Source organism: Stegodyphus dumicola, chromosome 12 (genome assembly GCF_044657685.1).
Source record: "Stegodyphus dumicola isolate Sdum_Otavi_A_Nest chromosome 12, ASM4465768v1".
NCBI classification, from domain to species: domain Eukaryota; kingdom Metazoa; phylum Arthropoda; class Arachnida; order Araneae; family Eresidae; genus Stegodyphus; species Stegodyphus dumicola.
The window spans coordinates 26,311,693-26,325,671 of NC_140779.1; the positions used below are offsets into that span (position 1 = coordinate 26,311,693).

At 33.4% G+C, this 13,979-nt stretch overlaps 1 long non-coding RNA gene across 1 annotated transcript; it reads right to left on the reverse strand.

Annotated features, from left to right (window-relative positions):
- Positions 1 to 205: 205 nt before the first annotated feature.
- Positions 206 to 4,229, reverse strand: LOC118191062 (uncharacterized). Its single transcript, XR_015044348.1, has 3 exons — positions 4,165 to 4,229; positions 2,725 to 2,787; positions 206 to 270 (listed from the first exon to the last, which is right to left on the reverse strand). It is a non-coding gene; the product is annotated as an uncharacterized LOC118191062 (long non-coding RNA).
- Positions 4,230 to 13,979: the final 9,750 nt, after the last annotated feature.

Consider the following 13,979-nt stretch of genomic DNA (forward strand, 5'->3'; position numbering starts at 1 on the left):
TTGTGAAAGTTAACTGCGCAAATTTTCCTGACGATCCTAATAAAACTGTAGATTTGTATTAAATAGACGCGCGCAAATTAGAAGTACCTTAAAATACTTAAAATCTGAAGTAAAAAAAAATATGGGGAGAGGGAGATTATTCATATGATGAAGTACGTATTCTGCGATAGTAAATGCTAAAGATGAAAAAATTATACAATTACATACTTGGAACTGGCACAGATTTGTATTTGACTGTTGTTGGTGTAACTTCCTCTGTCCATGTCACAGCTATTTTTTGAAAAAGTAAAAAAGAAAAATTCATAAATCAAAATAATCACAGAATATTTTTACAGTGTGAGAAATAGAGCACAAAACCATGACATCAAGTTTAAAAGAAATGTAAATGAAAATATAAAAATGTTATAAAAATTTTTATTTACATCCAAATGTTAGAAAAATACAATTTAGTTAAATTATTTAAAAATATCTACAAGATTTTATTCTTGAAAATATCAAATTAATAGCCTATTATTTCAGTGTAATTCCTTGGATTTTGATGTCCGGTGTAAAATTTTTAATCGCAGTTATGCACCATTGCTTCTTTTACATTAACGGTGATTTCTCTTTAGCCGAAGAATCATTTATTTATCAGAGAAAGAAGAAAATGTATTGGTTTCAAGTTATTTAACCTCTGTTCTAAATTTTCTTTAAAAAGATCACTTTCTTTGCTCCACTGGCTATTAAATTTATTATGCTTCATATTTACCTCGAGGTAAAATTTTATTTGATTATAAAATTACCTTTTAGATTTAGCATTACAAGCGTTTTTTATTCAAAACGTTATGCACAATTTAATCCTTATTGATTTGTACTATTGTTATAAAATATACAAGGTGTGACACAAAAAAGAGACTGGTACAATAAATCATTGTACTTACAGAATCAGTTCTCAGTGATATTATCACATTCAAAGTAGTTCCCTTCAGCATTCACACACTTCTGCTTTCAGTGCTACCATTGCTGGTAAGAGTTGTGGAACGAGAGGTTTTTGGAAGGCCCTTCAGGAAATTCTCCGTTTTTACCTGAACCGCTTCAGCTGAGGTAAAATGGGTTCCCTTTAAGTAAGATTTAACTTTAGGAAATTATAAAAAGACGCATGGAGCCACATCAGGTGAATAAGGAGGATGCTCCATCACACTGATGTTTCTGCTTGTCAGAAACTGCTTGACAGGTAGGGCCGTGTGAGCGGGTGCATTTTTCTCGTCCAACAGCCATCCATCACCCCACAACTGTGTCCTCCTTTCCTAATTTTTTCACGGAGAACTTCAATGTGGTAGTATTAATTAACAGTTTGACCACTGGGAACCCATTCAATCATGATGAACGTGCTGGGCACCCAAGCAGGCGTCCAGCACGTTCAACATCTTCCACACGTGCATGAGACAAAGTTTCATCTCCATAAGCTTCGTTAACATTTAAAATGCTTCCTCCGTGGCTGATTTTTTTAAATTTCACAAGAAACGTGATCTTGATTAGCTGTTCGGTCTTTGCATTAGATATTTTTCTTGCAGAATGAATTTCCACGTGTTCACTCAATGACGCAGAACTCCCCACTAGCGTTTTCGATTAAGTCGAAACTGGTCGCATGTATAGAAATGGTGCGTGGCATAACGTCACCAAAGCAGTTGTTGCCAACTCCAAAATGTTTCCAAGCTAAACATTTAGTCTCTTTTTTTTTTTTTTTTCCATAAATCCTCGTAAATCAAAATATCACACCATATATTCATGTACACATAATAATAAATTAGCGTGACTTGAGAGATAACATGCACTTTTATCAGTGGCTTGAGGGGTGACGGAAGATGATCGCAATCTATACCATTGACGCTGGGATAGCCAGCAACGGATCTTGTAGATCCGTTGCTATTCAATCAGTGTGCCACTTTGGGCAACCCACAGAATTAAAACGATAAGTGCTATCTTCACAAAATTTTACTTGTGTACTCCTCTAGGCCTAATTAGACTGCATAACTTTTTTTTTTTATCAAAACTCCGACTTTTTAAAAAAGTAGCGTGCCGGAAAGGTTAACAGAAAATTTCCCTCTAATCTGTTCGGAGCAGGTAATTCAACATTGACTAAGCATCTCCAAACTGATTAACAGTGCTGCACGTCACATGAAAACACTGTAGAGACTTTAGGTTATTTCGAAGCAGGAGATATGAAAAATGAGCAATGCTCTCGTCGGGACTCGAACCTCGGACCTCTCGAATATGTGCCGAGAGTGCTGACCATTATGCTAAGAAGGAGGGGAAAATATCTTATAAATCTACATCACAAATCTTCATTGAATCAGGATTTGAAGCATTTAGTTTTTTTATGCGTGTAAATTGTTTCCAAATTCTAATAAAACTGAAAACAAATTTGTCACAGTGTGGACTACATAAATTTTAGCAATGTTCTCGAGCCCTTTTATACATAAATTTCAGTAAGAACTATGGTGGCATTTGGCATTTGCTTTGCATTCTCCTATTCAATGTTTTAAACCTTTATTTGCGATATTACACAAACTACTCAGTCTTTCCATTTACAATGAAATTGTGCTTACTCATCTCATTTTATCGTATAAAGCCATACTAAACGATAGATTAAAATTCTATTGAAACAAAACAGAAAATTGTAATTGTATTAGAAACATAGAGTCAAGATAGACATTTAAGAACAAAATAGACATGAGAACTTACTCGTAGGTGTGTGGTGATCAGATACGGTTGGAAGAGAAGGGAATGTCTTGCGATCGTGGATACCTGTTTGAAATATAAAGATTATGAGCACATGATGCACAAAAATAATTAAAATTGCATTTATGTTATTTTTAAGTAGACAGTCAAGTAACAAATAAAATTAATTTAATAATTAATCCAAAAACTAAGGATTAACATTATCATGCAAAGTTATAGATGCAGAATTTTAGGAATGAGTTTATTGCCATTTTCCTAATTAAAACGTGCAGGTTTACGATTTCCGCATTTAGCGATGATGCGCTAACTCAAAAACTAGAGAAAAGGAAATTAACATTACTGGTAAATTACTTTTGTCAGAAATTCGGAATATGAAAGTATAACATACAAGCGTGAGATTTCGCTTGTGAATGAACTATTATCTTCATTACTGAACATGCGGAATCGTTATAGGTATGTTAATTGGTAGAATGTCTCCCAAAAGCTGCAAAAGACTTAACGCAGCAGAGGAGTCGCAAAAAGCCCTATCTCCCGACTTCAGGCAGAATGTCGAAAAACTGGAGAGGATTCCAAATGCATACCAGAAGGAATTTTTTCAATGAACATGCCCAGAAAGACCGCCATTTAGTGAGGTACCAATTAATTGAAACTGGTACTGCATAGTCAGCCAACTTGAAAGCTGCCACTATGTCAATACAGAAAACAGAATAGCCCGCCAAGCCGTGTCTCGATGCCGGAATAATGTAGAATTACAGCTCGAAAATTGCTATCGAGGCAACGTCGCAGAAAGCAGTTGCATTGATGCCAGATCCATTGGAATTGGACGACGTTTTGTTCTCCAGATACCGTCAATTCTGTTCAAAATCAGATACCAGCTGCTTCATCTCATTCAATCAGGTATCTACTTTTTGAAAGGTTTAAAGCGTACTAGGAGAAAAGAAATATACAAGAAGGTGCCGTTACGGTGGTTTTTGATGTGAATATAAGGGCAGCAAAACGATTGATGTACACAGAGTTGCAATGAGTTATGATGCGCAAATGCTATAGTAAAAAGCTTATTAAACGCCCTAACCTCTTGTTTAATAGTGCCATTTGCAAGGTATCGTCCGCGATATTTTTGCCGCGATGTTCTTACCTGTAACACTATATTGAACATTCATAGCGATGGCCGTATGTTATGTGGCAAATCAGTTGCTCTTTACATGATACATATAACTGTAATTAAAATATCTGTAGTAAATTTCTTTCAAAAGTCCTGTAGGTTTAGGCATTTTTGTCGAATTTCTGTTAAGATAACTTAAAAATGCAGAGAAACATGAAATTTTTAATGTTTACTTACATTCGGATCATTCTATATGTTCTATAGGTCACTGAAATTAATATTCCACTTTAGCCCATAAATCATAATTTAAAATTAATCTTAAATGTAATTAAAAGACTTACTCGTAGCTGTGATTATCTCTCTTTCTGTAGTAGTTGGCGTCTTGTGCTCCGTATACGTTTGTGCTAGAGAAAAAAAATTCTGTACGATATAATTTGGAAAACGAAGTATACAATATATATATATATATATAATTGAACTTTGAAAAATAATAACTTTGAAAAATTAAAATAATATACTAAAGTTAAATACATATATATATTTACTAAATGAATCAAAATAAAAAGAAAAACATAAAAAAAAATCACCAAACAGTTCTTGATTTTTTCAAAAATTATGAAACCCATTTTTTCTGCAACATTAACATATCGAATAATTACCTTTTACACAGTTCCATTCTGCAAATTTGTAATGGTGAGAATTAAAAAATAAATAAGAGAATTTGCATTTTTGGATTACACGTTATTACGGGTTCAAATATTCATTTATTTTCATTGTAAGAAAAATAACGTAACGTAAAATTTTGTATGATATTTAATGAAACCCATTATATTATTCATATGCTATAAAGCTGCCCAAGAAGAAATTGTAGAATATACTATATATATATTATATTTTAAAATGTATACATAGATATTATTCTAGAATAATATTATCCTGTATATCCTATAATTCACTGAACTTAATATTGCACTTTAGCCTTCAAAACGTAATTTAAGCCTAATCTAAAATATAATTAAAAAACTTACACATAAAAATACTGTTTTCTGCCATTAGACACTTAGTCCCTTATCTCATATTATTTTCAATTTTAAGAAATGCAGTAAGTTTGCGTTTGTTCAATAATTTTATTTTCTAATAGGTTTACAGTTTTTTAGCTGATTAAGGCTGGGGTTAGAATTTTATGTTATTTAAGGAAATCTTTTTTGGAACGTTTTTCATTTTCTTTGTTTAAAAGTTTAAGGTTCGCATAATCGGGGAACACCCATTTTTTAGTTTTGTTTAAATGACAATTTGATTTAAAAGTGATTTCTTTTATTAATTAATTTGTTATTGCTTTTGAAAGTCGGATTTGCATGCAATCTACCTTAGGCATACTTTGTTTTTAGCGTAGTCATTTATCATAATGTAGTATTTTATTTACGTTCTCTTTTTTACTAGTTTTTATTAATTTTCTCTTTTTTCCAAGTGATTGAATATGTGTAGGGAAAATTCTGGGTACATATGAAATTCGATCTTTTGGGTTTAAAGTTTTTATTAAAATTTTGATTGAATCTTTTAACGGTTTTTGATCTCATATGATTCGGAAGAACGAGACACGCATTCAAGACACATTAATCGACTTTTATGAAACTTTAATTCATTTTACCCTGATGAGTTCTGAATTAGGATTTCAGACAAAGGAGTTTAAATTTTACTATTTATTTTTACTACTGAACCATCTGCATTTTTCGGGTTTATTCTAAGGATGAGTTTTTTCATTAATTTCATTACGTTTACCTACAATGTTAGACCTTTTCCAAGGTTGCAATTATTAATATTGTTAGGGAATTTAATTGTTTTGATTCCAATTTAATTTTAATTTAAATTTTAATTGCATTAAGTTTAATTTATTTCAATCCAGTAGCTACAGCGCAGGAGAGGTTTATTTATTTATTTTTGTTTTTGACATATTACTCATTTGATGGTAAATAAAATAAATCGATGATAATCGCTGCACCTACCAAATGACACAGAAAGAACTTAACATTGGATCTGCCGGCCATACATAAAATTATTCATGAAGAATTGCATACGAAATAATTAGTTTGCCGTTGAGTTCCCGATAATTTAACTGAGTACAAAAAAGAGGAACGTGTCAGAATCAATAAAGAAACACTTAAGTTACTTAAAGATGGTGACCACAGCATTATTTCTAATATCTTAACTGGTGATGAAACGAACCATTCTTTGATGTTCCAACACGTCAACAAAGTACGGGTCTTTAAGATGATCCTATGCCCACAATGGTAAAAAGAAAAATTGCCATGAAAAAAGTAATGTATGCCGTTTTTTTAGAAGTACAGGGATGGTCAAAGCCATCAAGCTGGAAGCACAGAAGACGTCACATCTAACTAGTACACGACAAAATGTCTTCCGGAAATTTTTCAAGAAGTGAATATTACAGAACTCATGCTGCACCGTGACAATGCCTCTTTTCATTCAGCAAGATTAACCGTAAAATTTCTTGAGCAAAAACACATCAAAATGATCGAACATCCACCCTGTTCATCCGACCTAGCGATGTGTGACTTTTGGCTATCTAAGAAAGAACTTAACGAAGGCGTGTTTTCGTTCCGAAGATGAGATTGATGAGGCTATAAATGCATTTTCTTCATTGATTTCAGTAAATAAACGGTTCGAGGCATTTAATTGTTGGAAAATTGGCCTATAGAATTGCATTGATGCTGAAGGAGACTGCTTTAAACAATCCTAAGATTTCGTAAGTATAACTTTAAAGTCTTATGTGCATCTAAAAATTGCAGAGTTGCCCTCCAACAGTACATTGCTACGGATTGTCTCGAATATATTTTTTCATTTCTAAACTTTTGTTGCTGTAATGTTAGAGATTTTAAGAACTAACTCTTCTTTTGATATTCATTTTATGTTTTTTATATCAAGTTTTCATTTATTATTATTTTTTCGTATTCATATGTTAAATTGCTTGTGTTTTACATGTTTCTGTTTTTTGGACTTGCACCAGTTAAACTGAAAATATTAATGAATATATTTTTAAGCTTTTTGCTTGTTTATGATTTGAACCTATAATTTAAACAATTTTCTAACCTAACGTGTATTGCTTCAAAATTTTCATATGTATTTATTTTTTCATGTATTACATTCCTTGCATTTACATGTTTTGTTTTCTGGTGTCGGTCTACTCAAAATTTAATATTTTTTAGCTTTAATTTGTTTATGCTTTTGATGCTATAATATTAAAATTTTTACTCTACATATTTTGGCTTCTAAGGATTGGATTGGTAAAGACACAGATTACTTAGATTAGTTTTAGCCCAAAGGGACATTTTTGCCAAATTCATGTATGTTTCTCGCATTGTAATAAACCAACGGTTCCTACAGCCATCAAATTTTGAATAACGTAATCCTCCACCCGAATATGGGCATCTGGAAGCCCAACTTGGATTTGGATTTGTCATTGGATTTGGAATTTCGTTTGTTATCTATATTTTGTAAAACTTTAACAAATATTTGATTAACAAACTCAACGATTTCAAAGCGAGCAATGGCAACACTATATGAAACAAAAACATTTTTATCTCTAGCGCGTGAGACTGCGTATCGGAAATACGAAAGCTATGCTCTTTTAAAATTATTTTGTGATATTGCTGTTGAGTTAAATTTTATGGTTTAAGTGCGAAGAACGTGATATTTAATAAATTAAGTTAATGAGTCAAACGTTAAAAAGAAGCTCCTTTAGGGCGTAATATAAAATCTGAAAATTTTCAGATTATTTTTTTCTGAATTTAATTTAAGTATTAAACATTAATTGGTGTCTGTTATTTTAGAAATAGGATGTTTTATTTAATCGTTTCGTTGTACCAACTCATTAATGACGACGAAGAGAAAGAGGTAATTTTCTTTTTTTTCATTTTTGGTTTTGGCGTGATTTGCCTTTTTCAGGAAGTTTAACACCGTGCTTTGGGATTTTATGTTTAGCGTATGGTTAACTGTAGTTTATTTTGCATCATACATGTATATAATACAAAATGAGGTTTCTGAAATATTCGTAATTTAGTTTTTGAATTAAATCACTTAATGAAAGACGTAAATACGATAAAGTCCATTCTGAGGAAAAGAAGAGTATACGGCAATAATGGTTCAAATAGTAAAAGATTACCATAAAATATTATGAAAAAACAAGCTTTTTCAATTCACAAAAAAACATGATATTCTTACCTGTTTTTGGTACACATTCTGATTCTGTAATTTCTGGAACCTCTGTATCAGTTACAGTTACGCCTGAAACATCATCACAATATTAAAAAGGCAGCACATTTATTTGAAATACACTGCCCTCCAAAAGTTAAGGAACAGCATGCTTTCCATTGCTCACCATTGCAAAAATGTCAGTAACGTTTAAATTCACAATTCATATGCATGACAGTAAAAAAATATGCATGACAATAAAGTTAAAAAAATATTAGCTTTTATTTTATAGAAATGCGAAAATTTTAATTTTTGTTCACGAGTGTTGATCTTCAGTTATTATTACAATTTCGTGTACAATATCGAAGAAAGTATATCATTGTCCAGGGGAAGTCGTTTGCCCGATTCGTTGATATGGCGGGCGATTGGATGGATGAATGTCACAAGCTGAATGGGGATGTCACAAGCTGAGGCTATTAGATGTCTCAACGTCTTTCGTAGTGTAGTCCATCGACTATGGGATCAGTATGAATCCGATGATTCTGTGTCTAGAAAACATGTTACAGGCAGACCTAGAATTACAGCGACTGTGGGAGACCATTATGTAGCTCTTTCGGCATGAAGAAAAAGTAACGTTACTGTGCCTCAGCTCATAGCAGATCATTTAGTAGCAACAGGAACAAGAATGTAAGCTACTACAGTGCACAGACTCCAGCACAATACAGGTCTGTATGCAAGACGACCAGTTCTTTGTGTCCTCTTGACCCTAGGACCCAGATGTGATCTTTTATATTGGGCAAGGGAACACGTCTCCTGGACCAGTCAACAATGGGTGTCTGTTCTCTTCACAGACGAGTCCAGGTTCACACTGGAGAGTGATTGAGGTTGTCAGCTAATCTGGAGGGAACAACGTACCAGATACAATCAAACTCACATTATGGAAAGACACAGTTACAGGGGTTGTAGAATAATGGTTTGAGCTGGAATCTCTCTCGGTAGTCACACTAACGTGTGTTCCAGGGAGGAACTTTGACCGGTGTGAGATATCGAGACGAGATCCTTGATTAATATGTCCGACCATATGCCACTGCTATCGGTCATGGATTTCTTCTGATAGACGACAATGCGCGACCGCACCAAGCACGTGTTGCTGAATAATAGTCTGAGGGTCACGGTATGGAGCAGATAAAACGGCCAGCTCAGTCTCCAAACCTGAGTCTGACAGAGCATCTTTGGAACTACCTTGGGAGACAGGTTGCTTCTTCCAAGTTAGTCTTCGTCGAAGTTCGTTAGATGAGCTTGAACAAGGATTACGCATTGTCTGGTCGTTGCTTCCCATTTCACTGACCGACAACTTAATAGAAAGCATGGAACGTCGTAGCCGCCAATGTATTGCAGCTAGTGGTGGACAGATTCCTTATTAGAATCCATTTTTGTAATGTTACCACTTCACTTTTCCTCAAAAATCTGTGATATACTCTTTCTCCAAGACTGGATTTCTCTGCCAAGCTAAAATGTTTTTGTTGTAATTCATGTTTGTGTTAAACTTTAAAAACTTTCTATGTCTCAGTCATTAAAGAACTGTTTAGTGACCATGTCCTGTAAATTTCTTGTTCTTATATTGCTTCATTCTCAAATTAGACACAAAAAACATGCTATTCCTTGACTTTTGGAGGGCCTTGCGTCATTTTCGAGTAGGCAGTGATTATAATTCAAATTCAAATTACAAACATTTCTTCTCTATTGAAATAAACATGGTTATAAAAAGGTTCTATTATACCTAATAAAGTTTGTGTCAATTCAGAGTTTAGAGTTTGTTTATTGTGTCCTCGATGTGTAGATATAATGGTCATAAAAGAAGAATTCCATTATTAAGATATCAATCGTACTCTAATTGTATGGAAAATATAACTCATATGTTGATGTAACAAAGTAATTCATGTTTCAAAAATATGTAATCTCTCGACAGGCGGGGAAAGAGTTTAAATTGATAAATATCTGAAGGATTTTAATCTTTTAGCTTATTCGAAATTTTTCGTTCAAAGGCAGGCACTTACCTATAACGGCATTGGCTATTCCTAAGGTCAGAAGTGGTAGCCATTTTATTGTGGAGGTATCTAATAGGCGCCACCGTTGCCCCCTATGAAGGGACAGAATTTTACACACATGGGGGGCCTTGTCCTAGATTCGAGCCTGGGCCCTTCGGTATCGCATTCAGGCTACCCTAATCACTATACCGTCTGGGCGACGCGATTTGAAAATTGGGGATAAGCATCTTGAGTGATTTTTCTACTACTGCACGAAGTTGTGCGCTCGCATGTTACGGTCAGATGCTGAATTAAAAAAGCTGTTAACTGTTCCTAAAATGAAGGAAAGCAGATTTGCTTCTACTAGCAGAGCATTTAACTTGGTTATTCATTGGGATTTACCCGTTAATACAATTTCTTTTTTTCAAATGAAGTAAATCTATAAGTCGGTGTAACGGATGTAGGACTTTTCGCAGTCGCCATTTCACCGAAGCCGGCTCACCGTCGGGACGTTTTGCATCAAGACATATTTTTTTTTACATGACTGTTTTATATCTTGACATATTATACTCGTATTAAATTTATTTAGCTCAACAATTCTGTTAATCTTTTGTATACGTAATAAAGTTTGCTTATAATATATGTATACAGTTGTTTATAAATGTGATATATAAAGAAATTACACATAGTTAGTTAGAAAATTATGTCAATATCAAAGAGAACTGGCGCTAAACTTTCGATATAACAGAAGATATATTACCGAATTTAAAATTATACGAGGCACAATATTTATGCGATTCGTCAAAATTTCTTCAAATTTTAATCGGCTAGTTCACTGTTATATGCATACGATACACGACTTCTGATGGACGTTCTTCTGATTACAATGCACCTAATTATCATACGGAGAAATTACTGAGCCGAATAACAGAGTGGATTATATATTATTTTGGTGCGGCCGATTGCAACCAAATACGAGGTGAACATCTACATGTTATAGCAGTCCTATATACAAAATTTCTGCGGCTACTCCTTTTTTGAGTTATGCGAGATACATACATACGTACGCACGCACAGACGCCACGAAAAATTCTCTTCAGAATTCATTTTAAATCAGTTTTGTAATTTTTGGGGGGAGTCTTTTATTCTATCCTTAAATACAGATCTCAGGCAAAAACAGCGTTAAATTGCATTCTATAGCGGTCAAAATGGATATTTTCTTTAAAATATGATGCCTGAAACGTTTCGCGATTACAATACTTCCTTAGTACATGGAAGTAAAAAACATGGATATCGAAATCAAAAACTAAGCTGCTGCTCATGTTAATGCATTTTTTTCTTGCAATAGACTAATTTGCCATGAATTTGTCTCTGAAAGTCAATCAATTAATCAGCATTTTCAGAAAGAAAACACATCTAAAACCACGAAGGAGGAAATCTTTTGATTGCCCCGAACAGCAATGTTTATATCTTGCTAAGCATTCCATTGCAGGGAGAAATCACCCATCATATTCTATAGACTTATCGCCAGTTGATTTTTTCCTTTTTTCCGAAATTTAAAATGGCTGTGAAAGCACAGAGATTTGAAAACATATCGGATGTTAAATCAAACGTTTCGTGTATTTTCCGAATGGCTAATTCCGCTGTCTATAAAGAGTAATTCGGTGATCTAAAGAAAGGTTGGAAAGATTGTATAAATTCCGCTGGAGATTATTTTGAAGAAGATAAATTTATATGGAGGTTAGAGTAAGCTTTCGCTTATTCGTAAGAAACTGCTCGGTTACTTTATAAGCGCACCTTGTACAAGACATATTTAACCCTGAATGATGCTTATTAGTAATGCACGCATTACACCGACACTAATGTTTATCTTCGTTTAATGATAAAAACAACCTAACATTCATTTATTTGCAAAGTCGGTCAAACGAATTTTAACTTCATTAAAAACTCTTATTAATAAATTAAAATATTGGCAAAATTTTACCTGTATTAAACGTTTACTTTATTAATTTTAATTATAACTTTTCAAATATCCAATCTGCTTTTTAAAATTCTATTAATGTTTAATTAATTTTAGTAAATAAGAATAAAAACTGGTGACTGATACTGGTTACGCATACCGCTCATCAAATTAATAAATTCATAAATATTAAGTACTCTTTACACCGGAGGCTCGAATCCTCTGAATTCTACAAATATCTCAGTAATCATTTGGTTCATAGCCTATATATTTAATATACTCATTAACAAATAGTAATAATTAACTATGCTTTTGACCTTATATACTACTGTATATATCATGTTACTCTGAAACAAATACTTACTCGGTAAGGGAAACGTCTCTATATCCACCGTTGTTGGAGTCATGCTTTCAGTATATATCCCGGGAGCTTGGAGAAGAAAAGTATATTGAAGTAAATATAAGCCATAAAATATTCTTAATAAAAAATAGATTAATTTCAAATAAATATGGGGGGGACATTAAATGTACTATCAATGTTTACTCTTTTGAGGTATGAAATAATGAACGAAATTACGAGGTTGGGAAAAGCGAACTAATATTACTAGCTACAACTGAATGATTTCAGTTCAAAGAAGAAAGATTTTCCAGGAAACTTGATTCCCTAATAGAAGAAATTTTTTCGTAACTGCTGACGTGTGTCCGAAGTTCACTAAGTAAACGACACATGCTCAAAATTCCTTCAGATCAATTTCACGTTTCTCTTCATTTATTCACATGCTGGTCGAAAAATTTGACTATCGGCTTTAGTCTTTAAATATTGGCCCTAGACATCTGCTTCCATTTTTTTTCCTCTTTAATCATTAAGTACAACTATAATAAAACACGGATTTGATACCATATATCATATTGTACAACATCTGCAAAATTATACTCTTACTTCTATTGAGGGTCATATAGTGAAGACTGTAATCATGGGAAAATCTAGCAGACCGAGGCGTTTGATCGCTTTCGACTTCTCAAGGTCTTTGTAGACCTTGAGAACTAACAGTGATATCAATGAAATTACATACATGGACGATCTTCAGCGGCAGTCCTCTTACCTATGCAAAATAGTCAACTCATAAAATAGTTGAAGAGACATTGATAATGAGACTTGCGTAAACTAGTGCCGCATCGAAGGGGGGGGGAAGGATGTCTATCATGGCCCGGGCGCCATTCGCAGAAAGGCACTAAATGATTCCCAAGACAAATAAGATTTTGCGGAAAATTTCAATTTTTATTTTGATCGATTTCTGCAAAATCTATTTTAAATTAGTAGTTATTGTAATATAATTATTTATTTTTTCTCTTGATTTGTCTCATAAAATAATGTTACAAATTTTTTGCACAGATAGATTATTTTAGTGAAATTATTGCATTTATTTTGTTTAAAGTAACATGGAAATCAATAAAAGTGAAACCTACCGGAAAAGTAAAAATACAGGGGCAAGTCTTTTTAACATTGAGTAAATGCATATCTCGGTAATTCGGTGAGAAATCCCCCAAGAGTCGCCAAACGGCGATATTATGGTCCTGTTCGTGTCTCACCACAATAGGTATAGTAATTTTATAACTGTAATTGATGTTTTGTGTAGCTGTAACCGTAATTCAGCCCTCATATGCCTTCCAGTAATTTTCGAGAAGCAGAAAGTACTAGAAATATATATATAGTGAAACCTATATAAGGCCGGAGAGAGCATCTACCGTGAGTTGTTGTTGCTGCTGCTTTGATGTGTTCGGAGCGACTTCGGAGTATTGAAAGTTTCGCCTTTTAGATGCTCTTTGCTTGCCGTTGTGTTTAATGTTCTTAATAGTTTAAAGTGTAACTACTGATTGCACTCTGCATTCTGTGAACAACTGTACGAATATTTCTGTGGAAAGTCTCAGAACTCTGAACTGTTCTTTTGATGAAATAAATTTT